This window comes from Sminthopsis crassicaudata, chromosome 1 (genome assembly GCF_048593235.1).
Source record: "Sminthopsis crassicaudata isolate SCR6 chromosome 1, ASM4859323v1, whole genome shotgun sequence".
NCBI classification, from domain to species: Eukaryota; Metazoa; Chordata; class Mammalia; order Dasyuromorphia; family Dasyuridae; genus Sminthopsis; species Sminthopsis crassicaudata.
Window position 1 is genome coordinate 292,513,004 of NC_133617.1, and position 15,065 is coordinate 292,528,068.

Genomic DNA, 15,065 nt, shown 5'->3' on the forward strand with positions numbered 1-15,065 from the left:
AAAAGGGCATTTTGGAAACATCAAATAAAACTTTCATCTAGTTTATGATTTTGGAAAGGAAAGAAAAATCTCTATATATCTGGTAAGTTTTCCAAGATTCCCAGGATTGTCTTTAACTATCACCAGAAATTTATATGAACACCAAAATGGTATATGAGATGGCTTGTGTCTTTTCCCTTAGCAGACTCTTCTTTACATCTGTTTATTTCAGTAGCATAAGATAAAATGCCAACTCCTCTCTTTGGCATTTAAAACATTTCACAATCTGTTTCCTGCCTATTTTCAAACTGATTTTTACATGACTCCCCTTCATGTATTTTATGCTATAGCCAAATTGCCCTACTTGTCTTTTCTCATTCAAAACATTCCATTTCCTGTCTCCATTACTTTCTACAAATTGATCCCAAGCCTGTAAAATCCTCCTGCATTTCTTCCTTTTGAAAACCCAAGCTCTCTTCAAGATTCATTTCTAATACAAGCTCCTCCAAGAGACCCTTGCTGACTTACTTCCTGCCTCAAACATGGTTAGTACTCCCTGACCCTTCAAAAGTACTTTGCCTTATTTTATTCATACTGTGTATTTACTTATGTGATTTCTCCCCCAAGAAAAATGAAAGCTCCTTGAGGGCAGACACTATTTCATTATTTTCTTTGTAATCTGCAGCACCTGTCAAATAATAGATATTTACTAAATGTTTATTGAATATAACTTATATTATTCCCATAATCTAATATTTAGATTTCTCCATTGGTATATATGCCAATTATTGAAGTCAGGGAGTTCAATCACGTAAGTATTTGCCAACTCTCATCCTATACTGATCATGTACCAGAGTTCATCCCCAGAAAAAATTTATATTTTTTCCAGAATAAACATCCCTAATGCCTTCAATGAATGTGCAGATTACATAGTTTTGTAGCCATTTGGGCTACCCTGGTCTGAAAGAGTTTCAGTGTATTAAAGTACAATGGGAACTTTGGCAAGCTGACTTTCCATCTCTAAATATATAAATATGCATATATAGAATATAAAATATTTATTATATATTTTTATATTTTATATATTTTGTATATATGCAAAACTGTATATAGTTTTCACCCTCTTTGCAAAACAAAAAATGAAGAACAATGTATCATTTGAATGATTTGGCAAATGCACTTGGTACTTCCTAATGCAATCAGATATATACAGTTTATTCAGTGCATTTTGCTGCAGATAGAACAATTTACTTAGCAAGTAAAGATTTGAGTATTCCTCTAATTCTCTAATAGAAAGACTATTTTACAGAATGACCTGTCATCTTTGAAATCAAATAAACATATGTGAATACTCACATAGACATATACATAATCTGCACAATGAAAACAGGGTAATTTGAGGAGGGGAACAAAACATAAGCAACTATGGGAGAGGAAAACAGGAACCTGTAGAATGAATTGAAATTATTTTAGAAGATGCTTAAATACTTCAAAAAAGACAAATGTTCTTACAGGCATACGTGCTCTAGAATGAGTTTTAGGAAGTGACAGGGAAGCCTGTAAACTTGAGATGATATTAGAATAATTGTTTGTGAGAGGCAACACATGGCATAGATAGGAACTCTTGTGAATAAAAGGCGATATTCCAAAGGAAAAATCTGGATTGTAGATTTCTTGGCAAGATATTCTTAAAGCCAGCTGTTTGCTTAAAAAAAATTACTGTTAAGTGTTCAGACTTAGTGAATACACTATTCAACTTTCCATTGTCTTTACTGAGTTTTTTGGCAGACCATGATTGATGGGAACAAGTTCAATAAGGATAAAGAACGGAGAATTTGGAGGAGGTTGTCTTAAGAGAAGAGAATTTTATAGTTTTAAATCTTGAAAAGAGATAGTTCTGACTGATTTTGAGATCTAAGGGTAGCTATTATTTTTTTTAATCCTGCAGAAATCCAGGAACTCTGAGACTACTGTTCAAAAGAGTCATTCATAGGAACTCTTGATACTGAGTTATAGCCAAACATGATTCAATTCAGGGAATGATTGTGGTAAGCAAAGGCAACAGATCTGGGGTTTAAGGAATCATACGCTGAATATGAATCAAAAGTGTGATATGCATGTCTTCATATAACCTTTGATGGGGAAAGAACCAATTCATTACAATTTAGATGAGAAAGAGGATACAACTGATTTCCTTCTTTCTTATCCTATTTACTGGAAATATCAGACAACTTCTCTTTACTGTTATTTTTCAAAGAATTTACAGGGAAATATGTATATGGGAGAAGTTTTCAAGTTACTGAGTGTTGTAATTTAATCTTGATCTTATTATATGCCAACTATGGGAAATAGTTTTAATTATGTATTTATTTTAATTTCCTCTTTTTTTACTTATTGATCCCTTCTCAGGCTGGTTCTGTCTTTCATGTTAGCTCAATTCTAATTCTATAATTTAAGATCTGGGTGGTAGGGCATCTAGGTATCTCATTCTTGTTGAATTTTCTACCCCAATCCTTAGTCCTAGAGGTGGGGGCCCAAGGTCCCTAACATGTATTTTTCCTTCTTCTCTACCTCAAGTTCCCTTTCAAATTTGACAATGCCTACAATACTCTGGACTCATTGATCACTGACCTAGTTGATCCTGGGGCAACGAGGAGAGGAGTTATTCCTGGAATCCGGGCATGCAATAGGAATCTACAAACCTGAATAGATAGTGTATATGAAGAGGACATCAGAAAATCTACTTTCTTTCCTTCTTTTCCCTCATAATGGCAGGGTGTGCATTGCCATAGTATGTCAAAACAACTGCTTTCTCCTAAGTTGAATAACTCCCAAAGTACATGCAACCAAAAAAAGTTGCTGAGATAAGCTAATTTATCTAGCCATTAGCATCTAAAAGCTTACCCTGATCTAGTCTGCAGAAAACCCAAGCAGCAGTGTTGTAAGGTGGAAGTGACCACAAGAAAATGAGTGGTAATTGCAACATCTAGTAATCTGCCTGTCAGCTATTTTCTATAGCCTCTGAGGAAGGCATAAGAGGAAAAAGTATTGCGTTCTTTTAGTGGAGTCTAGGCACAAGGAAGAGCCCATGACGCCAATGGCTAATTTACTCAGGAACTGCAGAATATATATTTTTTTCTTTTTGGAAATCTTTGAGACTAGGATATTGGTTTTTGCTAGTTGATCTGCTATCTAATTAAGAAACAGAGAGTTGGACTGATGAACATTAGGTGGTTTCTTCCAAAACCACCAAATGTGAGGCAATTCACAACTTTAGAAAACATTCTCACTTTACAGAGGAGGAAACTGAAATTCTGAAAAATTATGTGACTTGCCCAGAATGGATGCTACAGCTAGTGACATATAGCTAGTGACAGAGCCCAGAATAGACATGAATGCCCTGTTCAGGGCTCTTCCCCCATATGGAATTTTCTGTCCATGAAATTTAATTTAATTCTATGAGTGCGTTAAAGCACTTGCTTAACCTTCAAGTAATGCAAGGGTAAAGTAGGAATTATCTTTTGTATTTCTAGAAAGTTAAATGCAATATTTGTTTAAATGTACATTTAAAACAAATCTCTTTATCCATTTATATATTAATTTATATATTAATCCTAATATAATATTTTCATTTAGAAGTTGACAACTTCTAAAAATCATAACTTTTTGAGTCTCTCTTTACAGTATTTACTCCTTCCCTTTTTTTTTTTTTGACATTGGGGTAGATCTGATTATTTTAGCTTAAAGGAAGGAGCTAAGTATTTATTAAGCACCAACTATGTGTCAAGGACTTTACAAATATCCCAATTTGAGAGAGTTGCCACTATTATTCTTATTTTCATTGATGAAATTGGTAGTACTGAGGATACAGTCACATGGCTAATGACTAAAGTAGGATTTGAATTCAGGTTTTCTGCTTTGAGTCACTGAAGATTCTATAATTATCCCATGAAGATGATCTTTCCAACTTTCACATTATTCCTCTTCACGTACTTCATGTATGTGAGGACGTACTTCATGTATGTGAGGGAGTAACATTTGCCAAACTGGACTTCAGTGGTTCCTTGAATTCAATCTTTCTTTTCTATTGTGAGTTCATATAAGTTGCCCATCATACCTCTAATGTATGTCTTCCTTGAATTCAGCTCCCTATATCCCAACTGTTTGTGTTTTCTCTCTGCTCAAAATATCTTGAATCTGCTTAGCTGTGTATGTCTTATCCTTCCAAAAGAATATATGCTCCCTGAGGACAGGGACATTTTTTGGAGAGTAAAAGGTTCTTTAAATCTCTAGCACTTAGTACTATGCCTTAATGGTCATGGAAGTGGAGTAGGTAAGGAGATCCCTGGTCAGCTTCATTTATACACATGTTTGATAAATGGGAAAAACTAGCAATTACTCAGTCAATTAAGAAGTATTTACTGGGATTTAAAGACAGAAAAGAAACAGTGCATACTCTCAAGGAGCTTATTCATTTATATTTAAGAGAATTTTATTTGCCATGATTTTTTTTCCAGACTGCTAAAAGCACTCAGAATAGTAATATTTCAATTGCATTCCTTTTTTTCTTTAAAAATAGTAAACTTACATGAATTGATGCTAAGTGAAGTGAGTAGAACCAAGAGAACATTGTACACAGCAACAAAATTATGTGATAATTAATGTAATGGACTTGGCTCTTTTCAACAATGAGGTGATTCAGGCCAATTCCAATGGACTTGTGATGAAGAGAGAGAGCCATCTGCCTCCAGAGAAAGGACTGTGGGGACTGAGTGTGGATCACAACAAAGTATTTTCATTTTTTTTGTTTGCCGGATTGTTATTTTCTTTCTCAATTGTTATTCCTTTTTTATCTGATTTTTCTAGTGCAGCGTGATAAATGTGGAAATATGTTTAGAAGAAAAAATCATAAACTCCAAAGCATTCACAATATTAAAGTTTATACATAGATTTTGAGAGGAGAAGAAGAATGAATTCCTTTCATTTCACCAAAACAAGGACTCAAAGAGAGGGAAGCCCACTCTAGAAACTACTATTGTTGACCATAGATGGTTCATAATACTTCACCAGTTTCCCAGACAAATGTGGCTTATTCTTGTTTCAGAGACTTGCCTAAAATGATGGTTGAGCAATAAACTCTCTTATCATAGGGAAATGCCTCTCTCATAAAGCAATTCAAAGTATTGCTAGGGGTTTTGAGGCTGCAGCTACATTTTAGGCAGCTGGAAATCACCCATAGTAGATATATCATAGAGGCGGAAATGACAATGACAGTCTTTATTTTATTTCTCCATACAATTTTTTTGTAAAGTCAAGCTATCACTCAAAACCACAGATCATATGCCATGGCCTTCCCATCAGCTCTTTCCTACCTTCACAAAACTGAAACAAAATGCCTATTATTCACTTGCTACTAGAAGGAAAAAATAACATGCAGCCAAATATTAGTTATTTTCTACCTGTGAGAATTAAGGAGAAATTGGAATCAGTTGCCTATATTGCATTTTTTATTTTGAGGTGAGCCAGTAAAGAATGTGTGGAATTTCCCTGGTCTTAGTAGAAAGGCCACACTAGGAATCCCAGCCATGATGCTGACAGTTATAAATATGAGTCATAAAAGAAGATAAACAGGGATAAAATCTAGGGAGAGCAGTTATGTGCCTTTTGTCACCTTGAGGCAGGATATAGAATACCTCTGGGATCCATCAGATTCCTAGCAGATATACAGTGATCCAAGTGGAAGGCACATTTTATGGCACATCATGGGATGGTCTCCAGTTCATGACCATGGGATGGTCAGAGCTCATTTGGGTGAGTATGTAAAGAATGTTTCAAGTCATTGTGAGAAGCAGCATGTTTAAGGGGAAGTAAGCTAGTCTCATTTCAAGGAAGTCATGGCCCTAGTTCAAGACTCACTCCTGACATATACTGGATGTGTGACCAGAACAAATTATTTAACCTCAATATCCAGGTTGCTCTTTAAGACCATAAACTAGTAAGCGGTGGGCAATCTGCATTAAGGGTTATCGCATGGATAGCTCCCTATATAATCATAAAAGAAAAAAAAAATACAGCACAAAACATTGTTAAAAATAATTAACATTCTTAGTAACAAATTAGAAATTTTGAAAAGTTTACAAAGCACATTACAGTTATTCCTTCCACATTGCCACTATTCCCATTCTGGTTTTTGTTTATAGCATGGAGGAAGTTCTGTGGAAGCTGCAGATGACACAAAAAATATTTAGAAACTCAAAATTGCATAAAATATGTGTATTGTAATGTATAATATCAAGATATTTGATCTTTTAATGCCATAATAATTCAGATTTCTTTTATGGTACAAGGGAAAGCCAAAATTTTTATACAGATTTTCTGGATCATGGGGGCATCAAACACCTATCCTCCATGATGTGCAAGGAATAACCATATATGCATTGAGCCTTACAACAACATTATGAGATAATTAGTTCTGTTTTGAATATGGGGAAACAGAAATCCCATGATATCTCTCTCTCTCTCTCTCTCTCTCTCTCTCTCTCTCTCTCTCTCTCTCTCTCTCTCTCTCTCTCTGTCTCTCTGTCTCTCTGTCTCTCTCTGTCTCTCTCTCTCTCTCCCTTTCTCTTTCTCTTTCTCTGTCTCTCTGTCTGTCTCTGTCTGTCTCTGTCTGTCTCTGTCTGTCTCTCTTCTCTCTCTCTCTCTCTCTCTCTCTCTCTCTCTCTCTCTCTCTCTCTCTCTCTCTCTCACACACACACACACACACACACACACACACACACACAGAAGCACACATACTGAGCTATTTTCAGAGGTGAGATTTGAACCCATTTCCACCTGATGCAATGTCTGGCCTGTTAGCCAATATATCACTGCCTTTGGTGACAGAAGTTGATGGAAAGAATTCTGGATCTTGGATAAGGATGAACTGGTAAATGTTTATCACTTTTCTCTCAAAAAAAAAAAAAAAAGAGCATGGAATACTTTGAAGTTTAATCTGCTTTATTAACACTTTCTTAAGTCTAGCCAGATAACAAAACAATAAATCAAAGACTTATTTAGAAGCCTATTTCTGAAGTGTAAAAGTTGAAACTAAAAATTGAACAATCAGCTGTTTAGTGTGGCTCCAGAACACTCATGGCTTTGGGTTAAAGGCTTCAAAAGGTTCATATCTCACTTTCAATTTTTGCTAATCAAGTGACAATCACTTAACTTTATTAAATTTTCATTTCCTCATCTCTAAAATAGATATAATGATGCTTATACTACCTACTTCACAGGTTGCTATGAAGAAAATATTTTGCAGATTTCAAATGTGGTTTATAAATCAGTCAATAAGCTGACTCAATAAAATAAAATGTCAATAAACATTTATCAGTGCCTACTATGTACCAGGTGCTTTGTTAAGCACTGGGAACACAGAAAGAGGCAAAAGATAGCTTTTAGCCTTAATGAACTCACTCTATCTTTTTTCTTTATTTTTCTGGCTATACATGTACATTAATTTTTTAAAATAAACATTTCTTTATTCATCATGTTGGGAGATAAAAATAAAAACAAAAGAAAAAAACTATGACAGAAAATATAAAGGAGAAAAAGAAGGAAATTTAAAAAAATGAACATAGCATGTGTTGATTTACATTCATTCTACATAGTTCTCTCTCTGGATACAGATGGCATTTTCTATACAAAGTTTATTGGGATTGCCTCGAATCACTGAACCACTGAGAAAAACCAAGTTTTTCATAGTCAATTATCTCACAATCATGCTATTACTGTGTACAATGTATTTCTGGTTCTGCTTGTTTTGCTCAGCATTAGCTCCTGTAGATCTTTCCAGGCCTTTCTAAAATCAGCTTCTTTGTCATTTTTATAGAACAACAATATTTCATTACTTTCATATGCCACAACTTATTCAGTCATTCCACAATTGATGAACATTTACTTGCTTTCTAATTCTTTGTCACCACAAGAAGAGCCACTGCAAAAAAATTAGCACATGTGGGTCCTTTTCCCTCCTTTATAATTTCCTTGGGATACTGTCACTCTAATGTTATCTAATATGGAAAACAACAAGTAAACTTATATGTATCAACAAGCTATGTACAGAATAAATAGGAAATTATTTAGAAAGGGAAGGCACTAGAATTAAGAGACGGTTGGGAAAAGCTTCCATTAAAAAATGTGATTTTAGTTGGGACTTAAAGGAAGCCTGAGAAGTCAGTAGTTGGAGTTGAGAGGAGTTTCCAGGGGATAGCTAGAGAAAATACCCAGAGTTGAGAAGTGGGATATCTTGATTTTGGAATATTAGGAGAGGATTATGGCACAAGATTAAGGTATAATAAACAGACTGAAAAAGTTATAATTAACAATCAGTGACATAGATGGCAACAGTGATAGAGTTCCCAATCTCAGAATCAAGAAGGCTTGGATTCAATACCTTATTCTGTCACATACTGGCTATGTAATCCTGGACATGTCACTCAACATTTCAGTGCTGTAAGAAACTCTCCCAAACACTACATTTCAGAGAAAATTTTTTCTACCTGCCTTGGTAGAGGGAGTTTCTTAAACTGGGAGTCCCTTCTTCTGATAAATTAGAAGGATCAGTTCTTATTCCTATATAGGCATGAAGATAGAAAATGGAATAATGGGTACAAAAACAGAAAGCAGCCTAATTTGATTGGAACATAAAATATGTGATGAAGATTAATGAGAAAGGAATCTGGATAAGTAGACTGTATCCTGACTGTGAAGAGTTTTAAAAGGGAAAAAAAAATCATTGGTAATTTATCTTAGATCCAAGATGGACTCATTGGAGCATTTGAACCAAGGGAATAATAGAAAAGCCCATGGCTGATTCCCTTACCCTATTTCATGTTTCTGTGAACATATTTTCCAACACCCAATTGCAAGAGGTGGGACATTTAGTTCTCTACTTATGCTATTTTATAAGGCACTATATATATTATGCAGACACTGTATTTTATCAAAGGGGTTATAGTCCAAAAAAGATTAAGGAGTTTCAAGAAGAAATTTGTGTTTCATAGTAGACAGGGGTGTCAGCATCTGCTTTCTTTTTAAAGAAAATTTTTTTTTAAATAGCATTTTATTTTTTTTCAATGACATGTAAAGATACTTTTAACTTTTTATGTAAAATTTTGATAAGATGGTAAGAATTTTGATATAGGTTATATATGTGCAAAATTATATTAAATATATTTTCATATTAGTCATGTTGTGAAAGAAGAAAAAGAACAAAAAGAAAAAGCCATGAAAAAAAGTTATTGGGAATCAGACAATTGAATCAAGTCTGAATCTAGCTAGGAGTATCAAGCTACCAAAATTTTACACATCCTTTCCTTGTTGAAGACATTCATCTTGGAGGAACTAATTTCTTTAACTCCTCTAGGGCAAAAGGGAATGAAATTTTACTCTTTTGTACATGTAGCTGAAATAATTTTTCTTCCTTTATTCATTGTTGTTCAGACTAAATGCATTTTAGTTTCAGTGCTCACTTTCATGGACCTTTGGGCATGAGGACAAATGAATATCTACAACCATCCTGATTTAAACTAGTAGAGAGGAATTTGAGTCAGAGAAATAAGATCTCATTGGATTTCTTTGCAATTGGAACCTTGGGCAATGAGGGTCCAGAAATGATTGTATAATACAAATATGTGTATAAAGGTTAGATCACAGGAAAAAAAGAGTGAGAGTGAGAAGATCTGTAAGGAGGCTATTGTGAGAATCTAGTCAGGTATTAATGAGAGTCTCATTAAGCAGAGAGAACAGAGAAGATGAATACATGAGATATTTTGAAAATAAAATTAAATTAATAGCTCTTGTTTAAAAGTATGAACTGAGGGAGAGGGAAGATCAATCAACAATCAATATGTTTTATTAAATTTCTACTACATGCCAAGTGCAATGCTAGGGGCAGTAGATATAAGTGCAAAAAACCAAAACAATTTCTACTAATCATGAATTTACATTTGAGTGGAGGAAACAAAAATATATATAAAATGCATATAGCATAAATATAAAGTTGATAAACACAAATATATGAAAGAGTTAAATTCGATGTATTTTGGGAGGGAAGATATTAGCAACTGGGAATTAGGAAAGACTTCATAAAGATTTGAACATAGAATTTGGATAAGAAATATCTGACTGTGGTAACTTACTTAATTCCTACTTAATTCCTTGGGCCTCAACTACCAGATGACAGTGAACAAGTAATTTTTTAATCTGCATCTGAATTTTCTGCATTTGAAAAGTAGATCTGTTGTTGTGTGCTAAGCCTGGAGTCAGTAAGATTCATCTTTGTGAGTTCAAATCTGACCTCAGATACTTACTAGTTAGGTGACCCTGGACAAGACTTTATTTGCTTCAGTTTCCCCATTTGTAAAATGAGCTGGTATCAATTCAGTATCTTTGCCAAGAAAATCCCAAATGGGGTCATGAAGAGCAGGACACAACTGAAATGGCTAAACAACAAGAAACTACTTGAACTTTGTATCTCACAGAGTTATTGTAAGAAAAACAATTGTAAGGTGCCTTGTAAATGGGAGCTTTATTACTTCTCATTATTTTGTTATTAAAAAATGAAAAACTGATGGGAGCTATATATAAGTGACTATAACAAGATTATTTAATTATTTAGGTTATTTAATGACTACCCCAAATATGATGATTTATATATCAATGTTTATAAAATTGGAAATAGATTTCAAAGTTGTTAATGTTTCTTCCTTCCTCACTCCTCCCTAAGCATTATCAATGTGTACATTTATTTTGCATTTATCCAGGATTTCCTTATAAAATGTGTTTACTCTAGTCCTCTCTTCAGACAAGGACTGTAATATCTCCCTCAGAATTCTCAGGTACCATCAGCTACCTCAGGACCCTGATTTAGAGGGAAGAGTCAATGACTATCACTCTATTTCATTTAATCATTTAACATCTATTACCTTTTACAATGAAATATTTACTTTAGAGATGTAGCAAAAAATAAGCATACAAACCCTAATAGTTCAGGGAACTATATAATCCCTTATATAATCTTGGGAGGTGGGGCAATAATATCAGTGTAGTTCAGTTTATACATAGCATTGGTCCCACCAATTATGTGTCCGAAAGTGACGGAATTTTTGCCAGATAGTCCCTCTTTTCAGCTGCTGCTGGGAGGGAAAATCAAAGGTCCTTCCAAAGATAAACTTTCTTTCCCCAGACACTGACGTTGCACTGCCTGAGAATCATGGTTTGGACTCAGAATCCCAGATTTTTGTGGCTCCTTCTCTTAAGCCTCCCCAAGTAAAATATTTTATGGGCAAAGGAGACATTGAGCTCTCCCAGAAGTGAATGAAGCAAAAACATAGAAACTGTAACTGGCAGAGCTTTTTGAATCCCTCTGCAGCCAAAGATCCTGTTTAACATGTGGTCTGTCATCCAGAACCAATTACAGACTGTCTACATGTTCCAAAGTCTGTCTCTCCAAGACCCTTCCTTTACTCATCATGCTGATTCTCCCAGCTCCCTAGTGGTCCTCCCACACAGAGAGATGCCATCTTCTCATTAGGGTCTTCTATATTGAGATGGGTTATTCTAAACCCCCACTACACTTCTCTATGAACATCTCATACTTTCTTAGTAGAATGTAAACTACTCGAGGGCAGAAATTGTCTTACTTTTAAATTTGTATCTCCATTCTTCAGTGCTGTGTCTTAGGTACTTAATAAATGTTTGTCGATTAATTGAGTAATTCAAGGGTGTGTCTTTAGTTATGTTCTGTTCACCATTTTTTTTTTTTTTTAGCATTAGCTGGAACTCCAGACATATTTATGTCTTGCTTTCTTGTTTTACATTCTACTTCTAATCAGACCCTGCAGATCTATTTCTGGGGCACTGCAGTCCGGATTGGTGAGAATTCAACAAACCCTGTCCCATCCTAATTCTCCCTGATTCTACTTATGCTTTACATTACCCCTTCCTCCTTCCCTCAGGTTTCCACTTCTTTAGTTAGGAATAGTAATAAAAATAACAGAACCATTCTTGGAAAGGACATGCTAATAAACTGCACTATGATTTCATTCATCATTTCTGTGATGTTCCTGCTGAAAACACTACTCTCTGGCCATCTCTTTGTTATATATGTTGTTTTTCCTTATTAGAATACAAACTTCTTCAGGACAGGGATTTGTATTTATCACTCAGCACAGGGCTGGCGCATAGTAAATAATTACCAAATATATTTTCATGCATTAATTTATCTGAGGTAAAATTTGTAGATGACACAAAGCTAGGATGTGGAGCTAGCTTGTGTGTTAGGGTGAGAGAACTGGGATTCCTAATAATTATTTTTATTATTTTTTGTAATTCAGTTGGTTCAGTAATGTACAACTCTTTGCAACCCGATTTTGGGTTTTTCTTGGCTGAACTCTTTGACAATTTTCTTCTTCAATTCATTTTACAGATGGGAAAACTAAGACAAATAGCTAATAAATATATGAGGTCTTATTTGAACCTAGATGAGTCTTTTTGACTCCAGGCCTGGCACTCCATCCATTGCATCACCTTAAGATGACTTGTTCACACTGTTTTGTATTTTTTTTTTCCCCATTAAAAATTCTTTCTGCACATACCTTGAGTGGGAATATACCTACTGGTCTTTGCTGTTATCATCAGTGTCCTTCACTTGGAGCTGCCAAAAGTGGTAATACTGTTTTTCCCAGACATGCCTACATACATACCTGGGACTGGAAAGATGGGCTAGGGCTAAGAACGTTCAGTTTGAGAATGATAATTATAACTGCCTACATTCAGATTCAAATCATTGGTTGCACAAATGTAGAATGGGGGGTGTGTGTGTGATAAGGTTTGATAAGTACTTCCTGTGAAAAAGATCTGCATGTTCTAGTTGAATGCAAGGTCATTATGAACCAATAATATGATTTGGCAAACAACAAAATGTTTATGCAAATTTTGACTGAATAAAAGTATAATGTCCCAGCCCAGGGAAGGCAACAGTCCCTATTGACCTCTGCCCTAGTGAGACTAGGTATAGTGAGACTATACCTTGAAAACTGTGTGGGACACTGATAACCTATAGTTTATCCAGAAGTAGGAAAAAGAATGGTTAAGGGCCTGGGAACTATGTCATGTGAGGAAGAGTTAAAGGAACAGCAATATTTAGCCTAATCAAATAAAGATTTATTGGTGGGATGGGGATAAGTTTGGAGGTGGAGGTTATAAAATTGGAAGGCTTTTTAATGTAACAGAGGGATTTAAGTTCAGTTTGACTAGCTTCAGAGGATGCAAGTAGGACCAATGGGTAGAAATTCAAAGGAGAGAGATTTTAACAGAAAGAAGATAATTTTTAAAAATTTTATTATTTCTATATCTTTTTTTCTTCCTCACTCCCTCCCTTCCTTTTCACCCCTTTCTCTCTTTTTTCTTCCCTCCCTCCTTCCTTCTCTCTTCCCTTCTCTGTCTCTGTCTCTCTCTTTTTTTCTCCCTTTTTTTTTTCTTAAAGAAAGAACTACCAAAATGCAACAGCTAGCTCTAATACATGACAAATCCCTCCTCATTATAAATGTTCACATGAAGAGTGGGTATCTATGTGTCAAGGACGCTGAAGAGATTCCTGTGTTAGCTGAGAGGCTAAACATGACCTCTAAGTTTATTTCTAACTAGAAATTGTACAATCTGATGACCCTGAGTTAGGTTTGCACAATACTTTATCTTTACTGGCTTTTGTCTAAATAATAAAAGATAGAGATCAATCCTGTGGTGAAACTCCTACCTATGCATTTGAGCACCAGAACACTGGGGCTATATGGCTTTCCCAGAATTACACACACAGTAGGTGTCAAAGGTGGGACTCAAATATACATTTTCTGATTTTGAGCTGTTTTTTTACCTGTATTATACTGATAATGAAGGGAAAGAAAAACTGGATCAAACATGTTCTACTACTATCATTAAAATAAACAAAGCGAAGTTTCTCTTTTCATTTGCTTATTTATTGGATGGTGATTTCAGCTCCCCTCCCAAGTCTTTTCAAACTCGAAAGGATATATTCAGTCAGTAGATTGCCTTACTGACATTCAAGCACCATCTAGTGACAGAAATAGCAATTGTAAAGACTTCCACAAAGCTGGGATTTAGAGGAGGAAAGGGATTGAAAGCTGGAGTACTTTGTGCCACTGGGCTTATAGTTTCAAGCAACCCACTGTGTTGTTGTTTTTTGTGTGTGGTGTTATTTTTTTTTAAATACTTGCTACACAGATTTCATTATACATGTGGGCCATAAACTGTTAATCCCAGAAGGCATGGCCTGTGGGTCATGACAGTTTCTTTCCAATCTGTACAATAATAAGCCAAAATAAAGGGAAAGAATGGGAGGAGGGTAGAGAATGAGTTTCTAGGTGGGAGCTGCAGATGACTTTTGAAGGCCAGCAAATGACACGGCTCCTGTGGCCAAAAACTAAACTAAATTTTGCAACAGAACAGAAAAGGAAAAAAAAAATAGACTTCTCTGGAAAAAGGAGAGGACCACAATATTTGATGTAAATTTTCCAAGCCATTACCTCCTTCAATGAGGAAGGGATAAGATTATTAGGAAAGTCTGATATCTGTCAAGGACTATTTGATTAGTTAATATGGTTATTATACTATGTGAATAGAACAGGAATAACAAAATAAGGTCATATATTTATAGTTGAAATGGACCTTATAAGACATCTAGTCCCAAACCCTCATTTTCAGATGAGAAACTGAGTCCAAAGGATATTAAATGACTGTTCCTAGATCACACAGCAAGAAAGTAACAGAACTTAGAGTAATAGGAAAGTCTCATAGATTAAAGAAGGTAAAACAAGACAGTCTCAAATTCAAGAGTGATCGAAAGCCAAAGCAAATTCTCTAAATCACAAAGTCTGTCCCAGTATAAGGGCAATGCAACAAGAAGTAGATGCAGAGGGATGCCAGTTTCAAGGAGACATGATTGGGTAAGCAATTTCTTATCACAACCTTTATTTCTCATTTAGTTCTGTGGAAATGGTTTAGAACATGATGATGGGGGAAAG